The following is a 10,321-nucleotide window of genomic DNA, read 5'->3' as shown; positions in this document are numbered from 1 at the left end:
GCAACTTCTGCAACCAGCAACTTCTGCAATCTCTGCAACCGTTCCCAAAACCTCGAACAGTGCAGCCCCAGCCATCAAGTTCCACAACACCCCAGCTTCATCAACTACCCGCGAATAGATCCACATGTCTAACACCGATCCTGACATGTTTGCAGTCTGTGTTGTTCAGAATCGCGCGAGCCGCTGCTCAGGGACTGGGCACAGCTGTCCCGCTTGCTTTCTCCCCCACTCCGCAAAGAAATAGGCTACACCTTGACAACGCACACTCTAGTTAAGCGCGTATCGGGCCCGGAGCAGTGTTTTTAATTTTATTTTTTGGCACACAGACTTTCCACTCTGCTGGTCTAAATACCAGGTGTGGTCTTGCACATTCCTGGCTCGCAGTTTTCTCCAGGTGCACAGAGATATCTCTCTACAATCACTAAACATTGTTCATTTATGTTGTCTTGCCATACAGTTTGTTAAATTTGTCAAATGCGTAATGCGAGAGCGCAAGGATCTGTTCCACAGCAGCATATTCAACTGATTATTTATATCTCCTGACACGCCGACAGGATCTAATCATAAATTATGTTTTCTACACATCTAAAGGTGAGCTGTTACACACGCCCACATTCATACCGTGAAAAGTGTTTGAATTTTTTTTATTGTAACTTTGAGTCAAATGCTCACAGTTGAATAAGGTTCATTGAGTCATATTAGCAAGATGAGGACATTCTTATTTGTGAATGCCAGTCGGGTTGAACTTTAGCTTCCCTATTCCCGATGGTCTAGCGCCGCCTATGCATATTTTCAATAAAAAACAATGAGTTGCAGTGTTTGATGCAGGAAACTCTGAGAAATATGGACTTGAAAATCTATTTCGGAGTGGGGGGGTTTCGGAATGGAGGGGATGTCCCCATTCGGAATAGCGGTGCCTTTAAAAAAATGGGAAAACCCCTCCATTACGAAGAATGGAGGTCGATCTTCGGAGTGGGGGGGTTTCGAAAAGGCAGGGTGTAACCCTGTACCAGAATGAAATAAACAATACCTTGTCAGTTGTTCTTGTTGTTGATGTGGTGTGTGTGTGTGTGTGTGTGTGTGTGCGTGTGCGTGTGTGTGTGTGCGTGTGCGTGCGTGCGTGCATGTGGGGTGTGCGTGTCTGTGTGTGTGCGCGCGGGCATGTGTGTGTGTGTGTGTGCGTGCATGTGGGGTGTGCGTGTCTGTGTGTGTGTGTGTGCGCGTGCATGTGGGTGGTGTGTGTGTTAGTAACCTAGTGATGTCTTACACCTGTCTTGTTTGGTTGGGTTGAATAGAACTGGAGTTTGTTTTCCCCCTTGGTGCGGTTCGTTTGGGCAGTTGTGCCGCAAGCGCACTCGACTAAACAACCGAGACCGTTCCAAACAAACTCTCTGTTATCGTTCGTTTGTTCGTGATCCGACCTTGATCTGCAGGAAGCATTGCACATTTGTGGATCAAAGCAGCTCCCATAGCCAGCTGCTCTGTGCATAACGGGCTGAGGACGATTCTTGATATCTTGTTTTGGTGACTGCTGAAACTGTGGATCAACTTTTGGGGATTTTTGCATGAATCGTTTCATTCATCAAAAATTGGACTAGATCAAATCACCACACTGGTCTCATATGGCAAATGCTAAGTCACGGTCTCATCAGAGCCAGCCTTGTGATAAGACTATTGCAGCATTATTTATTATTATTATTTTATTCTTGAGTTGAGTTGGTTTTGTTTTATTTTTACCAAATTACCACCAAAGCCAAATTACCGCTTGACGCTTGTTATTGCCATATATTGACACAGTAGCCCGAACCTTGCATTCCAGGTTGTAGCCTTTGATTGACCAACCCATTCTCACTCTGAGCGTGCATATTGACGCTTTGTCACGTCCTTGTGCGTTGCTTGTTACTAACACGGTACCCTTGAGCGACCCATGAAACGACTTGGGCTTTCCGACTAAACTCCAATGTAAACCCATGGAAGACGCTCATGGCAACTGCTCCCCCGTTAGGGTCTGGGGGGAGGAGCTAACCTCTCCCAGCCCCCACGCCTAAACCTAACCTCCCCAAGCCCTAACTCTAAACCTAACCTCTCCCGCCCCCCATGCCTAAACCTAACCTCCCCCAGACCCTAACCCTAAACCTAACCTCTCCCACCCCCCATGCCTAAACCTAACCTCCCCCAGACCCTAACCCTAAACCTAACCTCTCCTACCCCCCTCGCCTAAACCTAACCTCCCCCCAGACCCTAACGGGGGAGCAGTTGCCATGAGTGTCAAAGATGACTTCCATGGGTTACATTGGAGTTTAGTCGGAAAGCCCAAGTCGTTTCATGGGTCGCTCAAGGGTACCGTGTTAGTAACAAGCGACGCACAAGGGACGGGACAAAGCGTCAATATGCTACGCGCTCGGAGTGAGAATGTGTTGGATTGACTGATGATAGAAGCCTGGTTGGCACAGGGAATTGACGTTCAGGACTTTGTGGATAGGGGAAATTTGATTGAGAGAAATCGGTTGAGAATTGGAGATTGCAGAGGAGTTTAATATCTGTTCAGATACGCATTCTGGTTCTCACTGCTGTGGCACGATATCTCTCTATCTCTCTCTCTCTCTCTCTCTCTCTCTCTCACACACACACACACACACACACACACACACACTTTTACGCCCCAAGTCTAGAGGTTAGGAATGTAACATGAAATACACAGAAACCAGTATCAAATTTGCAACAAAAATGTTTATTGCTCAAAAAGTAGAAAGAAGGAACGAGTACGCTCTTGCTGACAGGGAAATCTGGTCCAGCAGGCCGCCGCCTTCACTAATACCTGATGTTAACCCCGGCCGGCACTGCTGTTCCCTAACACAATAGGTAGTGCCTCATTCCTGCAACACACAAAGAAACAAACATGATTTAGAAACAAAGACCAAAATGCACAAAGAAAAATAATTGAATGAACAAGGTGTAAGTGCGCGGATGAGAGGGTACTGGTCTCACACTCCAGTACAACTCTGTCGCCATGTTGGAATGACGTCCCCTATGTAGGCAGACAGACAGGGCTGCTATCCAATCAGCAACTGTTGCATGTAATCAGTCCACTCAAATCTCCAACCAGCTGCACCTGGGAAAGACTGAGCCAAAGACACACTTTCGACAAGATAAACACCCACGACCAGGAAGTATGTCACGGAAATAGCTAATGTGCCCGTCCGACGAGGAAAATGGACCGGACTCTCAGGCCATTGACGAGTCTACATATAAACTATAGAATTCACAAAGAAAAGAAGAAAAACAAACGACACACACACACACACACACACACACACACACACACACACACACACACACACACACAGTCACCATTATGCCATTATGCACTGCCAAATTCGCACATGACGCACTCGGTCCCAGCCAGACTGTATTTGCTTTTTACCTGGTGTCAACCAAGGAACCAGACTAGCAGGTCTGAAAATGATCTTAGATCTCAGGTGTGGAAAACACAGAGAGAAGTTTTCACACATCTGACAATTTGTCACTGAGAAGAGACGTTTTGCTCAGGGACCTTTTCAGAGCCCAAGAGGATTCAGCAATAGATCAGACTTAAATCACAATGTAAGTCCTTCAGATACTGTAATGCTGAGGCTATGCAGGGAGGTTATTTGAATTCAGACAGTGTGCACCACAGTCAAACTGATCTCTAACTTAGGTTCCCAGGATTGAACAATGGAGCATTTTTGTGGAAGATGTTTTCAAAAAGCATTTTATGTAAATTTTGACACGTCTGGTATCTGCAGATGCAAACTGCTCAAAGAAAGGATTGGTAACCCTTCCTTTTACAGTTAGGTACCAATGTTATGGTGCAATCCATTTGTAAGCACATTTGTAAAACTATTTTTTTCAGCATTAAAACAATGTACTGTATATGGCTTTTGAGGTGTGTTGCTGAAGGATTTTGGGCAAAATCTCATATCTCAATCTCAAAACATTTTGAGACTAAACTGTTAGAATTCAACACACTGTATAATTTTCAGGCAGCGAGAGTGCCCTCTAGGGGTTCAAACTCGCTTTCGCACTTTGGCCTCCCAAGCCACTCGAAAGTGGCTGATTTCGTCTACTGTTATGTCACGACGAACGCCCCCTTTCCCAGCCCATTTGATCAGAGCCTCTGACTGGCATAGCCAGAACATTAGCTGTTAGCTGTGAGCTAACCTTAGTTAGCTCATGTTAGTTACATGGCAGTAAAACACCACTAAATGACCAGTTTGATATAACCATCCAGTTCGAGTCACACTATTTCCATAAAGCCCACCAGCTTTGATATCTGTTGACTGGTTGTTGATATTTATAACCATATTGGGTAACACTTTACAATAACGTACACAAATACTGTAGTAGTTACTAATAAACTAATCATTAACTAATAGTTAGTTAATGAGTAGCTAAGGAATAATTAGTCATTAGTCAATCACTAGTTAATCATAGTTAATGAGTAGTCATTAGTTAATGATTAGTATCTAAGTTCCTGAGTAGAGTAGTTAATCAATACTTAATGATTACTAAATGTCAGCTCGTGAATATAGTAGTTAATCATTAGTTACTGATTAGTTGGTCAGTTCCATGAGTAGAGTAGTTAATCGTTCGTTAATGATTAATAAATGTCAATGCGTGAATATATTAGTTAAAGCCCCAATCAGTAAGATTTTTGACATTTTTTACTGTAATATAAGAGCTTTTTAGTCTTAGGACATGGTAGATTGACTTGTAATAGGGAGAATCTCAACTTTATTTATCCCACACCGCCCTCCATTGGCTAGCCCTGGGACTAAGCAAGTTGTCTGCCACGTCCAAATACTTATAGTTTTAAAGGTATATTCCATCCAAATACTACTTCATGTCCAAGTACTTAGGTATGTTTCAGCCAAATACTACTTATGTCTAATTACTTGTGTTTTAAAGCACAGAATATACCTTCAAAACTATAAGTACTTGGACAGAAAGTAGTATTTGGGTGGAATATACCTTCAAAACTATAATACTTGTTCTCCGGCTGTACATATCGATACATATCCACAGGCTGGTTAGCTCAGATGGTAGAGAACCAGAATTACAATGTAACAATCTTGGGGCTGAGGGTTCAAATCTCACCTGGAGCAAGTGTTTATTTAATAAGGATATATTTCACTTTATATTAGGGTACACAAATGGACAGGTAATGATTCAGTACTCATAAACTACTGAGTATCATGCACCACTTTACAATAGGCTACACAAAAAGAGTAACTAATGGACAGGGAATAATTAAGTAATGAGTAACTAACAATTAACTATATACTCACAAACTGACCATTGACTAACCATTAACTAATGAGTAATTACTCTACTAAGGAACTAACAACTAATCATGAACTAATGATTAACTACTATAATCACAATGTGACCTTAACTAATGATTAACTAATATATTCACGCACTGACATTTATTAATCATTAACTAACGATTAACTACTCTACTCATGGAACTGACCGACTAATCAGTAACTAATGATTAACTACTATATTCACGAGCTGACATTTAGTAATCATTAAGTATTGATTAACTACTCTACTCAGGAACTTAGATACTAATCATTAACTAATGACTACCTACTCATTAACTATGATTAACTAGTGATTGACTAATGACAAATTATTCCTTAGCTACTAGGGGTGTCACAATATATCGTCCCACGAAATTTCGCGATAGTAAAACGTCACGATATGTATCGTTGAGATGAAATCTCATATCGTGGATTTTTTTTTTTTTTTTTTTTTTTTTTCAAAAATAGACAAAGAAACGTCTTTGTTTGTTGAAGTTCAATGTGTGGAAAGTAGTTCAGTTGAACAAGTCTCTGAAGAGACACATGAGAAGTTATACAGGAGAGAAACCATTCAATTGAGTTTCTGGCAAAACTGTTTACTTGACAGGAAAAACTGAAGATGCATAAAAAATAGACTAAGAAAAGTCTTGTTGTTTGAGTTTGAAGAAAAACTGAAGATGCATAATGAGAATTTATACTGCTGAGAAACCTTTTAGTTCAAAGTAAATCTAAGTGACGGTGTAACTCATTCTATTTCAAGATAAGCCTTATCTCCAATCTCATGTTTTTTCTAGTTGTTATTGTAATAACAATTTCCCACAACAGCATGTTTTGTATTTGTGCATTTCAAATAAAATACTACTTTTCCAGTCATATATTGTCATTATTCAAGTTTAAAAAAATATTGTTAAAATCGTATCGTATCGTATCGTTATCGTGAACCCAGTATCGTGATACGTATCGTATCGTGAACTGAGTGTATCGTGACACCCCTATTAGCTACTCATTAACTATTAGTTAATGATTAGTTTACTAGTAACTACTACAGTATTTGTGTACGTTATTGTAAAGTGTTACCCAATATGGTGACTTCTGGACAAACATTTTGCGGAGTTAGAGGCAGCCATATTGTGTTCCGGTCTATCGCCTGGAAGAGAGACAAAGATTGTATATTGAAGGCAGGAGCGAGGCTCATTATGCTTTTCTGCAGCCAAGGTATACGCCTTCCGTTCAATATACGATCTTGGCGAAAATGAACAGTCACGTCACGTCTCCTGCCCCGGAAGAGAGTTCCCCCATTCATTATGGAGAGATGGACTCTGCTGCTTTTTTTTTGTCAAGCAGCAGCCGTTTTGCCAGAATTCTGGGGATTTAGTCCCCCTTTAAGATTAGACGTCATTCAGGAACAGTCATTGATTAGCCTTGAGCATTCATTGGTTAGGTTAGCTGTCAATCTCGAGTCATATATTTGAATGAATGTGGGTGAATGTGGTTGGTTGACCGGCTAGGTAGGCAGGCCTACTCACCAATCAAGATAAACACTGTTCAGGTCTTCGTGAGTTTAGTGAGCCAGAGTGAGACAAGCTGAGTGCCATGTGGAGCTGCCAGAGAAAGCAACATGTACTCTGAACGCCATTCAGCCAGAAAGGCATGTTTTTGGGAGAAGTTTGGATCTCAGATGGAAAGACTTGGGTAAAAGCAGGAAGCCATATGATATGTGGCTAGCAGGCATGCTACGTGGAGAGAGGATGAACTTCAATGTCTAACCCCAGGAGAGAGACTCTTTTTGACCAGGAATAACCACAACCCAGTGAATTAGACCCCATTTACACCTGGCATTAAAATGTGTTTTGTGTGATCAGATTGCAATCGCATGCAGTGTCCACATTGAGATCTGACTGAGATCGGATTGTTCTGTCCAGCTGTTTCAAAACAGCGATGAATGTTGTATGTGGATGGCGAATACATTTGCATTTACCCTTGTGTTCAATGTAGTCACAATATGTCCCTGAACACCTCTGCAGGTGGTTTGGCCTATCATCACAATTTGTCCTCAATGTGTCTTGGGTGCATTTACACCTGTACTTTCATGTGGTCAAGCACTGTTCCAATGCAATCTGATCACCCAAAACACATTTTAATGCCAGTTGTAAAATTAATGGGGTCATTGTCAGTGTGCATCATTTTGTTCGTCATGTTCTCATCCTCATCGGACATTGGACACTGAACACAGATTCAGCAGTACCCTAGCGCGAGCTGTCTGGATGAGCAGACGTCCATCAGGCAGCATAGACCCACTGCAGTGATGAGCTGGCTGGATGATCAGCTGGAGGTGGTGGTGAAGCAGGTGAGGCTTCGCCTGTATGAGTATTACTACCGTTATGCTGGTTGCCATACAGTAAGTGCTGGCATTGACTCATTCATTCATTCATTCAAAAGTTTTCATGGCTGCATTGCCAGCGGAACGCATCTGAACTTGGGGGGGCCGGGGGGCGTGTCGGGGGGGCGCCCCCCCCACACACACACACACACACGTCTGTGAACCACCATCATTGATTATTATTATTATCATCATATAAAGATTTTGGTCGTTTGAAGCCAGATTCATATAGGAATATCTCATTTTAAATTAACATTAGGATTAGACGGTTGTGATGTCAGTATTCAGTCTTAACAATCATATATTTGCTCCTTTTCTCACTCACTCCTATGTCACCACCTGCTCTCCCTGCAGGGTTTGAGATTAAACTTTTTTTTTATCACCAGCCAATATGGCTGCTAGATTTTAAAGTTACGAGCCAATTAATTTCAACTAGCCAAAATGTTTTTCTTGAAATAAACCAGAATATGAGTGCCACTGGGTTAATATAAGCATACGTATCAGTACAAATAAGTTATAGCATAATTAATCTATAAATTACAGCAGGGCTATTCAACTAAATTGTTCAGGGGGCCACATTGTCAGAAACCTAAGGGACTGGGGGCCGGACCGTTCCCCGAGCCAGTACACTTGACACAATGCGCCACCACATTTTCGCAGCCGCGCTGGAACTATTATTAAAGGGGGACTAACCCCCCAGATATGTATCAGAACAGTGATTTGAAAATACCTATGGAAAAAACCAAGAAATGACATATGCTCTTGTCTATACTAGACTCTTTGGCTGTGTTCAAGTCAAGATTTTTTTTCGGAAATCGACGCCATTACAGTTTGCCTACCGCCTCAAAAATAATTTATTTGAGAGGGGCAATATCTTTATAAATATCAACAACTAGCCAACGCTGGTGGCATGTATGGAAACAGTGTTGCTCAAAATGGTTGAAAGTTATATCAATTTGGTAATTCAGTGGCGAACTAGAAATTTAATTATTTTAGTCCATGTATGTGTATGTGGGCGTCTGTAGCTATCGATAAGAGCGAGGCTCGTTACCGCAGCACACCGCACAATAGGACAAACCCCCCGCTCTGGGGTAACACAATGCGAGATTTCTCCACGCCATTCCCTCGTCTAACTAGTGATAAACCGCGCAATGAAATCCGTTTTTAATTTGCGTTTTGGGGCTTTTCGTGATTCTTGTTAAAAGTTACAGCACCTCTGATTTTTCCTCTCAGGGCGCAGGCAACGCAGGGCAGAGCTCTTCTCATCCTCAGTCAGCCCATTCAGTCTGTCCAAATTCAATACCGATATAATCTCAGTAGGAGGGATGCAGGGAAATATATTATATTAGCCAATGTGTTTAGAGCAGCGTTGTCACGTCGTAGTATAGCGTTATATTTTACATGTGCGCTAAACTGCGACGAGATTTGTTTGCGAAAATGTCAGACTGTTCCCATGCAAATCCCCCCGAGGAGCACACACACACAGACAGAGAGTGTGCTGCTCCAGTCCCCAGTCGCCAGTCGCTCTGCTCTGCTGACTTCATTTCCTGAAAAGTTGGCGTTGCTTGTACACAGTGACGATATTATAGTAGCCGATGTGTTTAGACCAGCTTTGTCACGTTGTCACGTCGTAGTATAGCGTTATGTTTTACATGTGCGCTAAACTGCGACGAGATTTGTTTGCGGAAATGTCAGACTGTGCTCTCTCGGCCAGAGGGAGCACAGCCTCATGCAGGAGCCCCAAGCTCCGGGGGCGCGCGCAGCAGCATACAGTACGACTCTCTCCCGCCTGACTGGCCTGGAGACAGTGCTTCCAACTCGGACTGATAATATAAACATCATCATTCGAGCTTATCCAGGTAAGATATTAATAAAGTAATGACACATTCAGCGGGAAACTAACTATAATTAAGACATGTGCCAACTTCGACGACGTTGGGTTCAGTATTTTAAGAGCAAACTTCCTGAAAAGTTGCTGTTTTGGAGATTTATAATGTCCTTCCTTTTATGATTATAGTGGCGTTTATTGATAGTATTGTGTTACATAGGAGTTGGTAGGAAAATAACAGGCGATTGTAATAAATTAACAGGTCAAGTGACATCATGGGAATAGGCTTGGAGTTCTGAGGACCCGAAACGGTACAGGGGGGGTAGGGGAGTAATTATCTTGAAATCCCATAGTCTTTGGGGACAAACTGACATCAGTTTGTACCAAATCTCCCATTCATTTGAGGAAAAAAAAAAGCAGTGTTCCACCCTTAGAGGGCGCTTATGCCAGGTATGCTGCTGAAAAATGATACAAATGGTAAAATGGCAACAGTTTGGTGTCAAATGTGGAAATTCTGACCAGAATTCTTCACACATCACCCCCAAAGTCATATATATTGGTTAAAAGCTGAAAAAAAGTGTTTTGGGGGTTAGTTACGCATTGAGTGCCAAGGACGTCTGTGGACGTCCTAAAAAAAAGTAACGAGAAGTGCCAAGGACGTCTGTGGACGTCCTAAAATCATAATTCATATTATTCCATAATTCTGCTGTTTAAGGTCGTACCCAGCCAGTGAGCATGAATCCCTTCAGGGGATCACACGGCGCC

The sequence above is a fragment of the Poromitra crassiceps genome (assembly GCF_964638095.1).
Source record: "Poromitra crassiceps genome assembly, chromosome: 1".
NCBI lineage: Eukaryota > Metazoa > Chordata > Actinopteri > Beryciformes > Melamphaidae > Poromitra > Poromitra crassiceps.
This window is presented reverse-complemented; position numbering follows the sequence as displayed.